This window comes from Coturnix japonica, chromosome 2, assembly GCF_054131305.1.
Source record: "Coturnix japonica strain WE chromosome 2, WE-NBRP24, whole genome shotgun sequence".
Taxonomy (NCBI): domain Eukaryota; kingdom Metazoa; phylum Chordata; class Aves; order Galliformes; family Phasianidae; genus Coturnix; species Coturnix japonica.
In genome coordinates, this window is record NC_140664.1 from 3,048,595 (window position 1) to 3,066,925 (window position 18,331).

The 18,331-nt window shown below is 39.2% G+C and overlaps 1 long non-coding RNA gene across 1 annotated transcript in view; it reads right to left on the reverse strand.

The window, feature by feature from the left end:
- The window catches only part of LOC107310580 (uncharacterized), a 137,172-nt gene that overhangs the window by 3,249 nt on the left and 115,592 nt on the right, over positions 1-18,331 (reverse strand). The window lies entirely within an intron of this gene.

Below are 18,331 nucleotides of genomic sequence, written 5' to 3' on the forward strand. Positions count from 1 at the left end.
AAAGTGATCATTACCGTGCCCATGGAAATGCATGTCTCACAAAGAAAGTTAGAAGGTATTTCACAACCTGCAAGATTTTACTCCTAGAAGAATCAGATCTCAGGAGCACCACCAAACTATGGGTTTAGAGGGTTATTTTTATTTTAATTTGCCTCCTGAGGCAAACTCATTTGAGCAGAGTTTTTAAGGACAAAGCGAAGGACTTTGAAAGCATCTTTAAGCCCACAACTGCAATACCTGCTGCTACCTAAATCTCAAGTATTTAATGGTTCCTAAAAAAATATATTGCCTTGTTAATGCTGGCAGCAAAGCATAGAGTTTATGGTTAGAGAACAGTAATGCCCCTTTAGCCATCTGGCCAGCAAGAATACAATAGGGTGTTTGATAACATCCATTTACGTGTCTGCAGGAGATGGGTGTAATAAAAAGAAAAAACAAGTGCATTTAGGGGGTCTGCAGCTGAGTAGTGAGCCAGACCAGGCACTGTAAGAAATTTTATAAAAATCCCTACGGCCCAATCACAGAAAACTCCGCTGCTTTCAAAGTCAAATGGAGTCTGATGCTTTCTGTTACAAGATGCAAATAGTTATTCCAACCCAACATGAAGGTGTCTGAAGAACTCTGAGGGTCCCAGCCACCAACTCGTGCAATAGTTGAAAGATTATGAAATGATTATCCTTTTACTCCATAATTCTATATATTTGTTGAAAAAATTCTTCAGTAGATTTTCAATTAGGGATATAGTCACCAAATCAAAGCAAAACAATTGTAGGGCATGGACTAAACCTGCAGATCCAGAAGGGATCTAAGACCAGCATGAATTTAGAGAAAATTTAGGTTGCGAAATCTTTTAATCATGAGTAGAGTAATCTGCTCCTGAAGTCCAATTTTGTCATACTAAACTTACTACTCTGATTCAGCTGTTGCTAACTTAACAGAATTAGATAATACTGTCACACTGAATGCTCATGTATGTATTCTAGGGATTCATTCAGCATCATTACATAATCTGCTGACCATATGAAAGCCATAACCACATTTGGAGCATGTTACTGCTGCTTAGCATTATGACAGTTTGCAGCTGTAATAAATAATACAATTCTTTTTTTTTTTTTTTACATTTTTCAAAGAAAAATCCTTCTATGAGTTTGAATTTGCATTCTTGACAGTACGGTGCAGCTTAGAAACAGCCGGATGCCTTGGGTCCCTAACAGTTATGTTCTCTGTAAACTCCTGTATGATAATTTTACTGTACTGGGAACTAAGGTTTTATATCTGCTACACAGAATTGTTCAGTTTGGACATATTCTGAGACATAAAATCCAGTCTCTCCTTCAGGATGCTATTTGGAAAGGACATAATCTCTTGAAAGTTTATGTTTTTAGATAGCCTTCCAGCCTGTTCTATTCCAGTTCTTATATCACACCCATTAGTATATCTCAAGTTATTACCTGCATCACTGTAATATGTCTGTATTTCATAGAACACAAACTTTGATTTCCAGGAGTGATGGATTCTGATATTTATTGTTCATTCATGACATCTGATCTGAAGAGTCATCTGACTCTTCTCTGTGAATTTTAATACTGTAATCGGAATGACGAAATGTTTCTGTTGAAAATATTATCTGTCAGTAAGTGCAGTTTTAGGACAAACAAACATAATCTTACATTCACATGAAAAGTTTAGTGGGTAGGCTGTTTACAAAAGAAGTAATAAATAGAAAATTATAAAAACCAGATAAAACCTTTCAGTTTTTGTCTGGAAACAAAGCTTATTAGGCTTTTTAGGGGGACCTTAGCACTAAAAGGAATAAGAGCAAGAAGAAGCCAATATAGGCATCTGTTCCAGTTAACCTCATTTTTTCTGTTGTTCTCACTAAAGAAAAAAAGAAAGGAGAAATAATTGTCCACGCAACTGTCACTTGACTTGGCTTCCACTTTTTTTCCCATTCCTCTATAAGACTAGGAAGATTGCCAAGTCTCAATCCACTACTGGTACACCTGGATAGATATGTTACCTTGACAGGAAATTTTTTAATGTTTTTTTCTTCTCTAGAGCATTCATAGAATCATGGTATCATAGAATCGTTTGCATTGGAAGGGACCCTAAAAGCTCATCTACTCTGCAGTGAACAGGGACATCCACAGCAAGATCAGCTTCCTCAGCCTGACCTTGAATGTCTCCAGGGATGGGGCATTCATCACCCCTCTGGGCAACCTGTTACTGTGGCCTCACCACCCTCATCATATATATATATATATATTCTTTATATCCAACCTAAACCTCCTCTAATTTTTATAAGCCCACATCTTTTACCAATAAGAGCCTTTTTTGCCCATGTGTGTGGCTTGACCCAACATCAGATTGATCTGGCAGAAATTTTTTTCGAGACAGTTCATTATGTCTCTATTAAGTACCTCTTGACTGATCAACTATTTCTTCAGTATGTTTGTCTCAAGTCATTTACTACATATGTGGTCCATTCATGGGACAGATCTTTAAGCTGCACAGTTGGTTATTTCAGAGCTTGGAAATCCTTTCAAACACAGATGTGTCATCATCTTTTCAAAAGACTCATAATAATTACTCTTAGTATTTCCCAGATATTCATAGCAGCTCATTGGCATATGTCAGATAGAATGAGTATACCTAGATTTTACTGACCATGCACAAATGCACTGCAGAAAGCAGGCATGCTCTTTTATCTTAAGTGAAGAAATTCTTCATGCAAATCACAGCAATACTGTGAAGTCAGGCTCTCTAAAACATGCAGCAAACGAGAGCTGCTCCTCCACATGCTGATCATTTTTGTTGCCCTCCTCCAGGCATCCTCCAACAGGCTCATGTCTCTCCTATACTGAGGACTTCAAATTTGGATGAAGTGGTGCAGGTGAAGCCTCACCAGTGCACAGGGGCAGGATCACATCCTTTAGCCCACTGGCCACACTTCTTTTGATACAGTCCAGGATACAGTTGACTTTCTGCAAAGGCACATTTCTGGTTCACATAGAACTTCCCATCCACCAAGTTCCCCCAGGGCCTTTTCAGCAGGGTTGTGCTGATCTCTCCTACCTGGGAATAAACTGACTCAAGTGGTAACAGATAGTGCTTTACACTTGAGTCACTTTCATTTACTCTCATGATAAATAGGATGGTTTAATGGAAACACTGTACACAAAACTGTACTGCTCAGGTAATTGCTTTGATTAAAACAAGTGTCTTACACTGAAAGCAGAATTTCCTTGGAGTTCAACAAAACCACAACAAGAACAAGACCTCTGTGACAACAAACCATATAAGCAAGTTTGTGTGCTAATTATTTTTCAGTGGCTCTCTAAATGAGTCACTTGCTAGAGTCCACTGGTCACAGAGATGATTACTTTAATGATGATTCATAGAAATTGTGTGTGCATTGCAAATACCAAGTGATACACTTGTTGCTATGGCAGGAAAATGTGTGTGGTTTATTCTAAAAATAGCAAAGTAAATAATTGCATGACAGCACTTTCCTCCTTCAGAGGTCTCCTAATGTTGGAAATTCTCTGCAGGGAGCTCTCGTGTACAGCATTTCCTCCTCCTTCCTTTTTCCTAGACTTATTGGTGACATCCTTCAACATCCATTTTCACCCACAAAGTTCACTTTTTAGCTTTCTATTTTTATTATTCTTCTTTTGAAAGTCTTTTCTCTCTACATGGGGCAGTGAGAAACAGGTTGGTATAGGACAAGATGTCCATTTTAAGCAGCTTATATGTCTAAAGTCTGGTTAACAGTAAAAAGAGATTCTTATTGAAAAACTTTGTTCCTCCAAATGACAACACTCTTCTATCTCATTTTAGGACTTTCTAAAAGAAATGGGTTTGGTCAGTTTTAGTCTTGCTCCTCTTGAAAAGCACCTGCGAAATTTTTGAGTACATTTTTATAAAATCTATGTTTTAAATGATTTTTAGATTAGAAATATGGAAATAAGACCATAGTCTTGATGGAAATAAGTTTGGCTTACTGTCATGTTCACTAAAGCTTTTAAGCTTCTGCTTTCTCTGAAGGGTCTTGTAAAGAAAGAACTCTACTCCATACACCATTTCGTCACTAACTGCAATTATGATTGTTCCAGAAAGAAACAGAAAAGGTGATAATACCTCAACCTATATAATGCTTGGGACCTCAAAATATAGTGGAGAGGAGAGGAGAGGAGAGGAGAGGAGAGGAGAGGAGAGGAGAGGAGAGGAGAGGAGAGGAGAGGAGAGGAGAGGAGAGGAGAGGAGAGGAGAGGAGAGGAGAGGAGAGGAGAGGAGAGGAGAGGAGAGGAGAGGAGAGGAGAGGAGAGGAGAGGAGAGGAGAGGAGAGGAGAGGAGAGGAGAGGAGAGGAGAGGAGATTCATTGACTTCATAAGTGGTAATGATCAAAAAGATGAACTTCACATACTTGGGAGTTATTTCTGGAGCACGTATGGAAATTCGGCATAAAACCACTTCCAGAATTTGTACTGAGCTCAGCAGTGAGCTCTACACTTTGGTATGTGTAGGAAACAAATAGTTTTCATACCTGCAACTATTTTTTCATCCCAACAAATGTTAGGGGATAAGATGCCAGAAAATGTCAGGGGAAAAGATGCCAAAAATTTGTTGCCCCAGCATTTGCAAGAGGGACCATACTGCAACAGTAATGATGAAGTTAAAGAGCCATCTGCTGTCATGGCTTGATCATCAAAAATGTTTTCAGAGATCAAAAGGTGTGGAGAGGAAGGCAATTTATCATACTCCACAGATATTCCTCCAGCAGTTTCCTTTCTTTCTTGGAACTGGGGAGCCCAGAACTGGATGGAGTGTTGCATATGTGGCCTCACCAGGGCAGAGTAGAGAAGGAGGATCACCTCCCTCGACCTGTTGGTCACTCTTTTTAATGCACCCCAGGGTACCATCAGCCTTCTTGTCCACAGGAACAGGCTGCCGGCTCGTGGCTGATCTGTTCTTGTTGTGCACACAGCACTGGGAATAAACAAGAAGAAATTGTGGTTCAGCTTGCATGACTGGAATGTTGTTATGGATGAATATGTACCTTTTAGGAAGGACAGGACCTCAGCACATGGGTGAGAACCAAAGCCTCCCGGTGGGCAGGAGCCAAATGAAGCTCCAAATGGTAACTGAGATAGACAGGAAAGTTTAAAGCTCTGCTTTCCACAGCTTGCCTTGGAGCTCTTGAGCAGCCTGTCCAAGCCCTACAGACCCAAGGAAATCCAGAGGGAGAGCTGCAGTCCCAAAAAGGCAAAGATAGTTACCACAAAACAGCTGTTGAGTTCAGCATCTCTATAGGTTTTTAGACTAGACAGAAGCAGCTGCTCATAAATGTGAAAACAGGTTCTTTTTCAACACTAGGCCACAGGAGATGTTCTCTGAAATATGAAGAATGAAGAGGTGATTGCTCTGGGAGGAAGTTAGTTTTGCAGTGAACATGCTGTGGGGCTGTGGAACACATATATTTTTCTTTGCCTGTTGTTGATCACAGTGGTATATGGTATGTAATCCCTGGAAATAATAACAGGATAATAATGTGCTCGTTAGCCTTCAGGTATAAAGTGGTTTATGCCAGGTAAGCCTTTCCACACCTTCCACATCACACCAGAAAACACCTCTAGGGCAATCTGAAATATTTTTTCTTATGAATTCCTGTCAAGTGTGTAGATCATGGAAGGTTGGAAACAAGATTTTAAAGACAAGGAAAAAAGAGCTTGAACTTGTCTTCCATATCTCATGAAAGTACTCTAGCCATTGCCTTAAGTCATGAAAGTATTATTAAAACTGTATTGCCATCTGAGGATTACTTAGGCCTGTTCTGAGATAAACAATCACAGAGAGAATATCTGGAAGAATCCCTAGTTTTGTAATCTTAGTGAACCTGATAGCTGCTCAGAGCAAGCTGTCCGTTGCCCACTGTCAAGAAAAAAGAGACAGAAGCAACACCCTATGGAACAAAAACTGAGATGGTTTGAGAATTTCAAATATCAAAATTAAGCCAAAAATCCATAGGGTACTCAGGATCTAATACTTTGAGTTGGGTGCTAAGAATAGATGAAATTTGTTGCCATCTTTAGGTATCTTTCTTCCACCAAACCTACAGGGACACTCGACAGATGACTTAGACAAGGATCTTAGCTTTTTGGCTGCTAAAATTAGATGACACAATCCCCTAACACACTCTCCAGTCCTTTTACATATCTAGTCTTACTGACAGCTGATTCTATTCTAAAGCACCACAGAAAAATGATACAGCAGATCCTCGAAGGAAATAATGTCTCAGATAGTGAAGGAGAGGAGTGCCATCTGTAACTCTAAGTCTCAATTTTGTTCTCATTAGATCATCATTATATGAGTTGTTGTTGTTGTGTGGAGACCTGAATCTATCATCTCTATATTCACCTGCAAGCTATCTCCTGTAATTGCTGTGCACACAGAAAATCAAATGTATTCTAACATCAGTGATTCATTGGCTCAGCTGTTATATGCAATTTGTGCCTCATATAGTATGTTTATGCAATCCCCATCCTTGTACCATCTGAATGTTTCCCAATCTTTACTGCAATTATCCTCCCAAATATTTCCCCGGATCCAAAGGATATTGGAAGAATAGCCAAAACCTAATCCCCGCAGCATTCTCTCCAAATGTTTTATTTCCTTTGTAAATACAGGTTTACAGACCAAAATCCTACAGATACAAAAAACAGCATGAAATAGCATCTGTTATAGCAAGAGGTCAACTCTGGGCATGGACGTTTCTCATGGAAGGGATCTGAAGTCAAGAAAATGAGCTAGGATGTTAGTCTTAATTGGATTTTGTGTAACTTGGCCGCTTATGTGGTTCCCCTTTTTCTAACAAGATCAAACTGTTTGTTTGGCTGCTTCATTAGAAGAGTGAAAAGAATGTAATGAATCTCTAATTGCACTGCAGAGGAAGAAAATTTATAAAAGAACCCAAAGAAGATGTTATGTCAGTCACTGCTGACTGCATGTTGATTTCAAGCATATAGGAAAGCAAAACAGGGACCAGGCATGAATACTTTGGACTGGATATGTTTGAAATGAAAGTAGTACAATCACTATACCCATTTATCCTGGGTAAGGGTTTTGCTGGAGAAGTCATGATAATTACCATTTCCAAACACATACATACAATGTCATGGACATACTTACATGCATTTGTTGCTTATTTACTTTACCTTCCTTGTCCTGTCCTTTCCTCAGAGTTGTTTTAATTTTCCTTTCCTCCTCCTAAGAGGACCTCAATAAGGGAATTCTCTTGTGTCTGTACTCCCTATGTGATCCAGAATGAAATGACTATTATAGTAGTTGCATGGCAGGCAACAGTGATACTTGAGTCTTTTCACTGTCAGATTGCCAGAAAAGACAGAATAATTGCATATTTCTAGCAAAAGACTTTATGTTTCACAGTATAGTAATAGTATCTTGTCCTTATGTAGTTGTGTTTGTCAGCTGAATTTGAAGAGCTTCTCAGTTGCTCTGGGAGTATTTCATTATTTTTTCTGTCTTCAGAGATCGAGTGAAGCTCCCTCACATGGGAGACAAATTCTGTGTATCACATATTCCTTGATGTCCTCAGTCCATCCTTTCTTTACATTCTGTTAGCCATCAACTGCTGTAATGCAGCACTGTATTTCCATGTTCAGTGTCCTCTATTCCCAAAACATAATATCCAGTAATCAGTTTTACCCCTTCTCCCCACAAAATCACAAGCTTGGATAAATTTAATAAGATTTAAAATAAATGATAAATACACAAGTATGGAGGTGGTGGTACTACTGAAATATTTACATCATCAGTGTTTGGAGCTGCTTGGGAGCTATAGAACAGGAAATTCACAGTGCGTTAACCCATGGTCCTTAACACCCTGCTGTAGTTGTCCTACGTGGGCAGGGATTGGACCAGATGGACCCAGAGGTCCCTGCCAACCTCAGGTATTCTGTGATTTTGCATAGTAACATCAAGCTGTTAGTTCTCCATAATCTTTATGCCTCTCTGGGCTTAAAATTTGGGAATGCATCTTCACATTTGGCTATAAGCTATGTAATTTTAAAAAGACATACCCCACATGAGTTAAATATTTGTTAACTGTTTGACTCTACTCAGCTCTTTATTTTGCTATGTTAACATTGAGGTTAACTGGCAGAGGTAGCTGCAGGCACCTATCAATACATCAATATATAGCTTAAAAGCAGCTTATTCAGAGCAGGAAAGGTGCAGTGAGCAATGTCTCTCCCAGAGTTCTTCACACTGGTTCAAAAAATGCACAGTACAAATACAACAGACAGTGGAGTAGTTCTTTAGCTGGTAACATCCACAGGAATCTTAAGGTCATCTCTAAGACAGAAATAGCATCATAAAATATTTCGAACTGGAAGGGTCATAGAATCATAGAATGGCTTGAGTTGGAAGGGACCTTTAAGATCATCTGGTTCCAACCCTCCTGCTATAGGCAGGGAGACCTCCCTCCAGACCAGCTTGCTCAAAGTCCTGTACAGCCAGGCCTTATGGAGGCAGGATCTCAGCCTCACTGGGAAACTCGTATCTCACCACCCACAAGGATGACTCAGTCTAACATCCTACCCAACATAGGACTACCCAGACCATAAACACAGGACCATCAGAATGTAACACAAGTTAGTACACTTTTTCTGAAGTCTGATTTACTTACATGTGCTAGAGACATGCCTGTGCTCTTGGGAGATCCCAGGTCTGATCCAGACAGACTGCAAAATCATTGTCTGCAGCAGAGAAATCTGTTGTTTGTTAACTCAGTCGTAATTCCAAATTCCAGGAGGACTGCAAAGAAAATACTTGTGCCACCCATTCACCCACATAAAGGTTTTCCATCTAGTGCCCAAAACCTCATTTTGATCCTATATATATGAAGGAAAGTCTTGAATATTGATTAAAGCCTGTCTTCTTTTTTGCTGCTACAAGGAATGATTGTCTCCAAATAATTTTCCTTGTCAAAATGCTGTCAGAAATAAAATTTTTAAAAAGGGTTTCCTGAGAAGAGATGTCATCTGTGCCTTTAAATCCATCACAGGATTAAGAGCAATATAGAGACAATTCTTCGCAGGAAAAGGGACTGCAGCCAGAGAACATCTGCTATCCATAACGCCATGAGTGGCAACCTGTAAGTGCCACTGTTCCTTCTTTGTCAGTGACAGATAAATCCTGATTCAAACACTCTCAAAAGGCCCATAAGTGATGTGCCCAGTCATACAAGATGGATTCTACCATGAACAGTTCCTTTGCCTGGTAAATTGTCCATAATAAACACCTTTTCCTATCACACACAAAAAAAAGTGACATCCCGTGGAAATAACTAAGTTGTACTCCTGTCATCGAATCTCTCTCTAAAATTAGCTGCTTATTGAATCTAGCATGTCTCTGAAAACACCATAAGGCATTCATTGGGCTATTTACAGTCTCAACTTCCATTGTAAATACTTGCAGATAGCAACATTCTAATGCCTCTTCTGATAGAAATGTTCATTCTTGAGGCTTCAGTTAAAAATTCAAGTAAAAAAATATAAAAATCCCTTTCACACACCACTTCCTAAATAATCACAGATTCTATTGCCAATATCACATTCTCACAGAATTTGACTCATGACTGAATGAGCACATAGTGAAACAAAGCCTCTTTTTAATACTTTCACCACTGCCTCACCTCTTCCATTTGTGACTAGGTTTGCTAAAGAGGAACAAAGAAAACTAAGGAATTTTCTAGCACTATTTGTGCTTCCAGATTTGGCCTTGGTAATAATTCTATTTATAGAATTATTATTTCTCTTCTTTACTAAGCAAAGCATATTGCTCTCACTTTCCTCATCTTCACTTAGTAGATTTTATTAATAGTATCTTTTTCAGTGTCTTCTCTCTTCACCTGACTATCAGCTGGTCTGTATCTACCATCAGGAACACCCTCTTTGCTAAACCAGAACCTCAAAGATAATACAGTTACAAGCCCCCTGCCACAGACAAGGTTGCCAATTACTGAATGCTTTCATTTGGTCAGGTCATACATTCTGTAAACGTCATTAACTGAACAGAGTAGATACGCCAGAGTAAGTTTAGGCTGGATATCAGGAAACACTTCTTTAGAGAAAGGGTTGTTAAGCACTGGAATAGGCTTCCCAGGAATGTGGTTGAGTCATCGTACCTGGATGTGTTTAAAAATCATCTGGATGTGAGGACACGATTTAGTGGAGGGTTGTTAGTTAGTTAGGTTGTGTTTGGACTTAATGATCTTTGAGGTCTTCCAACCTGAGCAATTCTATGATTCTATGATTCTATTCACTGACTGTCAGTGATTTTAAACAGCCCGGAGTCCATATTGTGTCAGATCTCTAAAGCATAGGCAATGACATCTATGTTTAACTTCATAAACCACAGAAACCTCACACCTCAGAAAACAATGACCTAAAGTCATCCCGCTAACTAACACATGCAAATATATCCACTTAGTGTGGTAAATGATTTGATCACAGAACTCAACTAGACATGGCTTCAATGTACTAGGCTTGGGCATCATGAGGAGCAAAGCTTCTTAGAATCATAAAATGATTAAAGGTGGAAAAGACCACCAAGATCATCTAGTCCAACCATTGCGCCATTACCACTATGCCCATTACCACTATGTACCACTAGTGCCACATCTACTCTTTTCTTGGAGAATTCCAGGGACAGTGATGTCCCACTTCCCTGGGCAGCCTGCGCCAGTGCATTACCACTCTTTCTGAGTACAATTTTTTACTGATATCTAATCTGAATGCCCCCTGGTGCAACTTAATAATATTACCTCTCATCCTATTACTGTTATCTGAGAGAAGAGGCCAACATCCACCCCAGCACAACATCCTTTAAGGGAATAGTATAGAGCGATGAGGTCCTTCCTGAGCATCCTCTTCTCCAGACTAAAAAATCCCCTTTATTGTGGCCCTATAGAAAAAGTTACCCCATTATTCTCTGGAATCCTGTTAGTAGGTGCTGAGCACAAGCCAAGAACAAACAGAAACCCTCCTGCCCCATGAAAGCTTAAACTCTCAAAAGTTGCTTGCACAAAGATGTGTTTACCAGGAAGCCACTCAAAAAGCCAAGTCATGATTTGATTCTATGCTTATCAGCTCTCATCCCCTTGCTTTTTAAATAGCTTTGTCAGCTTTTTTGTTCTTAATTGCCCTTTTTTCCCCAAGTGATTATAGAGGAAAACTAACCTAAGGCTAAAGCTAACCTTTGTCAATTAAAACTGGTTATAAAGCAAGGAAGTCACTAGAGAGATAAGCCTATATGTTTTAATTCATCTCTGGCCAATTCAATTAATTACACTAAGTATAGCACAGTGCTGTCTATACGCATAAGAAGTATGAAATCACTCATAGTTGCATCACTGGCAGAGCTTGTCACTGTATGGAGATAACAGATACCAGTTATTGCTTGACTCCTTGCATTTTTCTTTCTGATTAACTTCTATAAAACAAATTCAGAAACAATGAAATTAAGTAACTACAACCACAAAGACTTTGGGTTCAAACTGCTTCCAGGGTGATTAGATATTCATGAGAGTGGTGCCGAACGGGCTTATCCTCCTCCAAATCATTTGAACTCAATTTAGAGAGTGTGGATGTGTGAGAGAGAAAAGATTAGTTCAATCTTACACCACTTAATATCAGAAAAGATCTGAGAGAGCAGACTGTTGGCAGATAATTTGTCTCAGTTTTGAAATAACTATATCTAAAGCCCCCTCTGAGGAGGTGCCAGGAGACAAGCAAGAGGGTAGGACAGATACTGCCCCTTTCAGAGGTAGTAATCCTTCTCCAGGGATACAAACCATGCATCCTTGGGAAATGTTTGTAATACACATTGATTTGCTCTTGACATCCAATATGAAGAAAGTGGAAATTTCAACAGATCTCATCAATTCTTCATGAGCATGAACCTTCCAGCCAGAAGCACTGCAATGCAAATAAAGTTTAGGAGACTGTGGTCTGGCACTGGAATTTAATTTTTAACCTTTTATTATTTCAGGAAATATATCATGGCATCATTAACAGTCAGCAATGAATGCCTTTCATAGTAATGATTAACAGTTTGGTCCCTCAGCTATGTGTATGTGAGATAAAAATTCATAAGACTGTAGAATCATAGAATGGCTTAGATTAGAGGGGACCTTAAAAACCCCCTGCCATGGGCTGGTTGCCAGCCATCAGATCAGGCTGCTCAGGGCCCCATCCAGCCTAGCACTGAACACCTCTAGAGATTGGGAATCCACAGTTTCTCTGATGGTGATGCACTGATGATGCCAGTGCATCACCACCCTCTGAGTACAAAATTTTTTCATTCTCCATGTACAACAGCTAAATGGATTAACAAGACATATTCGGGATTGGAAAGAAACTTTTCTCCTGGGTACAGCATGGAATATGATTGATGAGATAGCCAGTCACAATCACCCACGTGACAGCATTCAGAATGGTCATTGCTTTGACAGTCTGAAACGGTTATACTCAAAACTATCCAAAAAGCAGCTTGTGTGCACCATTTCCTGTAGGAAAACATTCTGGAAGTTCCAGCCCTAGCAACATCCTACCCTTGATTTATATGAAATTCAGTTCTTTTCATACTCTTCTTCTTCAGGAGCTATTTATAGCATGCAATTTAAGGAGACAGAGAGAGAAAGAGCAAAGTAGAGACTGAAGTAGAAGTGAAAAGTAGGAGAGCCATTCACAAATGAGTTGTTCCCCAGGAATGCTTTGACAGGCTGTCAGCAGAGACCTGATACAGAAATCCAGCAAAAACACTCCACTACGATTCCACCTGAAAGAAAACTGACATTCTCCTGGTGTGCTCACAGAAAACTCCAGGCAAGAGATGCTTAGTCTCTGTGTGATGCTTTCAGATAGCCCAAATGATTTGAAAGCTATTCTGCCTTTTAGCAAATAATGAACATATAAAAGAAGTACATTAAAAAAAAAAAAAAAAAAAAAATCTACCTGGAAGAATAACCTCCCCCGCTACCACATGATACCTGATTAATAATGAATTGTTTCTCCCTGTACTCTTCTGTTTCAGTTCCTGGTGGGATCACCATGTTCTGCACTCCAGAGCTGGAGTCTTCCTGTTAGGATCTCCCTGATTCTGTTCACAGAAGTAGGAAGAAGTCAAGCCAGTGGAAAAGGCCTCCTAATACTTCTCTAAGTCTTTTCTGTTATCTGAAGCAATCAATGGGGAAAGCAGGTTACTTTGGAAATATCCCAGGATGCTGAAGCTACTTTGACACAGCTGAGTGGCCTGTTGGTGTGCACAAGTTAAAAGACAGCAACAACAGCTGCTCTGAAGTCCACCTAAAAAAGCCAAAATCTATTAAGACTTCATCTTCCTTGAGTTAGTAGCAGTTCTCTTCTGATCTATTGCATGTGGTCTGCCAGACATTCAGCCTTCAAAGTGTGGAGCTGTAAGATCTATGAGTCTTATCTTAAACAGCAGTAGAATCACCCAGTATGGGAGGGAACCTTAAAGATCATGGAGTCCAACTTCTGTCTCCATCTAGGTCCACCTAAAAATCAGCACCTTCTATATGAACTAGGTGATGACTGAAGGAATACAATGATAAAATCAAAGGTTACTGCAATAAGGAAAAGCTTTAGGAAAGAAATAAAGATTCCATGCAGCCTCTATACCTGTTCATTAACCATTCCTGGTAAACACTGAAGGAAATTAGGTCAGATAATCCTAATGGTTCTCTTAAACTGCACGTATCTATAAATCAATTTGCCATGATCCAAAACTGTTTTACAGTCTACTATCTGTCCAATCTTTAAGTCCTACCATTAGAAGGAGTCCAGTATCTCCCACAAAAACCTCATGACATGGAGTTGATATTGTCCTCTGCTTTACCATATTATGTTACTAATATTTGTTTATTCATGAGGATCCTTTGAATTGCTTTTCCCCTGATTTATCTGTTCACACTTTACAGGAATTTGCACTGAAATTGCATTCTTCCTTAGCTGGCATTTAAACTACGTAGCATTACAGGATATCAAATTAACCTTCTCATTTTTTCTGTTCTTGTAAATACCAAGAGAAAAAAAAAAAAAAAAAAAAAGGTAGAGTAGGTTAAGCTTCGTAGAATTATAGAATTATAGAATCATTAATGCCAGAAAAGATCACTAAGGTCATCCAGTCCGGTCCTGCTTATATCTCTAAGCTAAAGGACCAAGCCTGAACACTACTTATGACTGTCTGTCCTGGTTCACAGTAGTGGCACCTCATGTAGCTTTGCACTCTCTCATCCAGTGATCAGGCATGGTTCAGAAGACAGCATGACTTACTGTGAATTGCAGTGTGAATAAGGTCACCCCATTTCAACTAACAAAGGAATTTTCCTCTTTGAGCAAGCAACGCTATGCCAATTGCCTCCCAGAGATCAACAACATTGGTCAAGGGTCCAACTCAACCATATATCTGTGTGACATTGAGGGACATGTCTGTGTGCTGTTCTGAGCTACTGAACAATCAGTTCATCTATTAAGGTCTCTGAGAAAGGGACTGAACACAACTTCTGGTCTCATCACCGTGGGGAGGTGATGGAGTTTTAGTACATGGAGGTTTTCAAGGAAAGGCTAGATGTGGCACTGAGGGACATGTATCAGTGGGCATAGTGGTGATGGACTGATGGTTGAATTAGATGTTCTTAGTTCTTAGCATTCTTTCCAGTTTTAATGAGCCTACGATTCTAACTAATCCATTTTCTCCCTAAAACTCTTCTTATCAAAAATACAAAGAACAGATTCAACTGTATCCATTTTCTTTTTAATTTCATTTTCAGGGCAAATATAGTGAAAATGACAAAGCTTCTTCTGAATGGAAGCAGGTGTTAAACTTGGGACCTTTTCATACAGTGGGTGATGACACACTGGAACAGTTTGCCCAAGGAGGTTGTGGATGCCCCATCCCTGGAGGCATTCAAGGCCAGGCTGGATGTGGCTCTTGGCAGTTTGGTCTGGTGTTTGGTGACCCTGCACATTACAAGGGGGTTGAAACTGGATGATCATTGTGGTCCTTTTCAACCCAGGTCATTCTATGATTCTGTACAAAATCACTTTGTATAATCCCATTAGGAAAAAATAACTTGTGCAAAAATCTTTCACTCTTCAGCATCTCTGTACAGGTCATCTGAAGTTTTCTATTCCAATTTCGTATACTTAAAACTAGCTGATTTAAGGAAACATCAGGCTACTATGAATGATAAAGATCAGTCACTCCATAACAGCATCGCTGAAACTCTTCTTGCCACATCAATGATATTGATCTATTAAAAACTTGTGGCACATCTATCTACCACACATGGCTGTCTCATAGCCTACAACATCTCAAACAGTTCTGAACATAACTGTTGAAGATGAAGTTTATTGTCAGCATCACAAACATAAGGCCAGGATGTGTCTTTCCTCAGGGACGCTATATTATACGCAATAGTATCTGAGCAACTCACAGGAGATGCAGAAATTTTCCTTATAAGCAGAGGTACTATGATTTGTCATACCACAGCCACAACAAACTTCAGACTATCACTCACATTGTTAACAACTGTATAATACATGTTTATGCAGTATGTGTAAAAGGAATTCATCAAGCTTCCTTCAGCTCTACTGAATGGTTCAGCAACCTTGGGTTGAATTTACAGCCTGTCATTGTCTTTCAAAATGCCATACAAGAGAGAAGGACAAAGCCTGGGGAATTCAAATGCCTGGAGAGGAGAAGAATAAACAAACAAAGAAAGAAAAACAAACAAACTTAATCACTTTCTTTTCATGGAATAATTAATTTTAATTCTCCGCACTTGACTCAGTCTAACTTAAGGGAAAATGGTCATAATGTGAAATGACTGAGACTACTTGTAGCAAGTTGATGGATGCAGAAATGTCACGTTAAAACATAGGCTAATGCATGCCTTGGTCTGCCTTCCTTGACAGGCTCAATGAATTAGATTAGAAATAGTGCCACGGTTCTGTTACCTGTGATCATGGAATCATAGAATGACTTGGGTAGGAAGGGACCTCAAGGATCAAGTTTCAGCCTCTCTGCCACAGGCAGGGACACCAACCTTCAAATCTGGCATTAGACTAGGTTGCCCACAGCACTAGACCAGGTTGTTTGTTATCACAAAGTTTACAGTTCTTGAGTAAAAATATGAAAGTCTGTGATATGGGCTAAAACTGTCCTCCAGGATGTAACTAATGCAGTGACTCTTCGGGGTTTGTAGGATGCTCTGTTTTCCCATCCATACACACATACTGTTTTCCATCTGCAAAAGATTGATATGCATACAAGGAAAGGACATTAACTATGCTGTGGCCAAATCTGGTCCCCAGTCTGGACCTGTATCACGTAGGAACTCAATGTTTTTCATCCACTGCTTTACTTATATGTATTTTGCTTTCATTGTAACAAAGATTTGCCAACATTTGTAACAACAAAGAATACCAGAAAGACCAACTCTGTGCGTTTAATTCTGTAGTGAGGTGTCTGTTCAACAAATAAATGTTGTTACGCTCTTGTGTGCAATCATCAGATGCTCCTGCCTGTGCTGCTGATCATGGGCACCTACAACGTGTTACTGCACATTTGTACACAAATTAATATAGGTCCAAAAACTGCCTTGCTGTCAAGTCTGCATTTTCTTAGTGCCCTTCAATGTTTGTGGTTTCAATCTATGAACTCTGCAATAATCCTGTGCTTTATGAAATATTATATTAAATATATGAAAATATTAAATATATAAACATATTATTTAATATACGATAAGAAACATTTATTCTCCACCTATTACTATCAGAACTAAGTCTAAAATACAAGCCTTGGGTGAAACAATTTCAGCATTTAACACTGTATGAAAAGCTCTATGCAATGGATTCAAGAAAAAAAATATAACAGGCTTCTTGTTTTTAATATTAATTCATTGAAAAACTCCGCCCTATTCTTACACATCTTAGTTCTCCTTTGAATACCCTGGCCATCTCATACCTGGGATTTGTAGAACCAAACTTTATACTATTTGACTTTGCTTGCTATGCTTCTTATCTCAGGACAGGATCAGATTCCTGTCTCAATTGATTGCTGCAAGGAGAATTTGGATCAAGTTTTCTATGTGATGTCAGATGAAATATCTAAATTAACCAATAGGGTTCTGATTAGCTGACACAGTAGCTCTTGATAAGAATGCAGCAGGACAGTGTGGAAGAGCATTATGGCAATTAGTAGAAAGAGGACTCAGAACACTACTCAAAAGTGAAAGAAATATTACAACAAAATTCCTTTTATCTGTCCTAACAACTGTAAATGTCTCTCACCTTTCCTCTGAATCCTTTTTCCAGTTTGTCTTGGATAAAATGTGACAGTACGAGGAATATAAGGAGAGAAAGTAAAAAGACAGACCACAGAGCTTGCTAAAATCTGATAGAATAGGACTGAAGAGAGAGAATATGAAGATTGGATCATATCTGGATTTGTAGACAAAATCCTTATACGGGAGGATGTAAACAGTAAACTTTTTGTAATCCTAGGTCAGAAAGGAAGTAAGTTTACTTAAACATACCTATGACATACTAGATGCAACAGTAACAGCCTGGAAGGCTTGTGAGATGAAATATTATGAATCAGAAGAAGTAGCTATGATATTTTTGCTTGCAGGTAGTAGTGTGCCCAGAATATATTAGAAAACAGAAGACCAGAAATCTAGAATTCTGATAAATTGTAGTAAAAATGTTTATATTACTATGAATGCAAACTGAATGTGAATGCATGAGCCCAAAACACCAGCAGAAGAGCTATGAAATGGAATGCGTTGCTGACACCTAGTAGGTAACTGAGGTGGTATCACACGTCTTCCTGCACTTTGTCAGGACAGTCAGCTCTGAAAGAGAGGCAGTGTCTAAATTCTGATGACTCACAAAGGTAGGGAAAGAAAGGAGAGGTTGTAGAAAGATTAATTGCTGTCAGCTCCTGAAGGGTACTGTGAGACACATCTAAAACCATCAGCATGTACCTAAGAAGTAATCAAGAAATGTGCCAAACGTGCTTGAAGTGTGATATTCTCAAAACCTGATATTCATGTGTTCTATATCAATGCCAGCAAGCTCAGCATGCTAAGCTGTATGCATCTTTTTGTGTGCGCGCTTGCAGGTATTGGATTGTAAAAGACTGAAAAAACATGGAATATTAAAAAGCTGCAACAGGCTGCCCAGGGAGGTGATGGAGTCATTATCCCTGGAACTGTTCATGA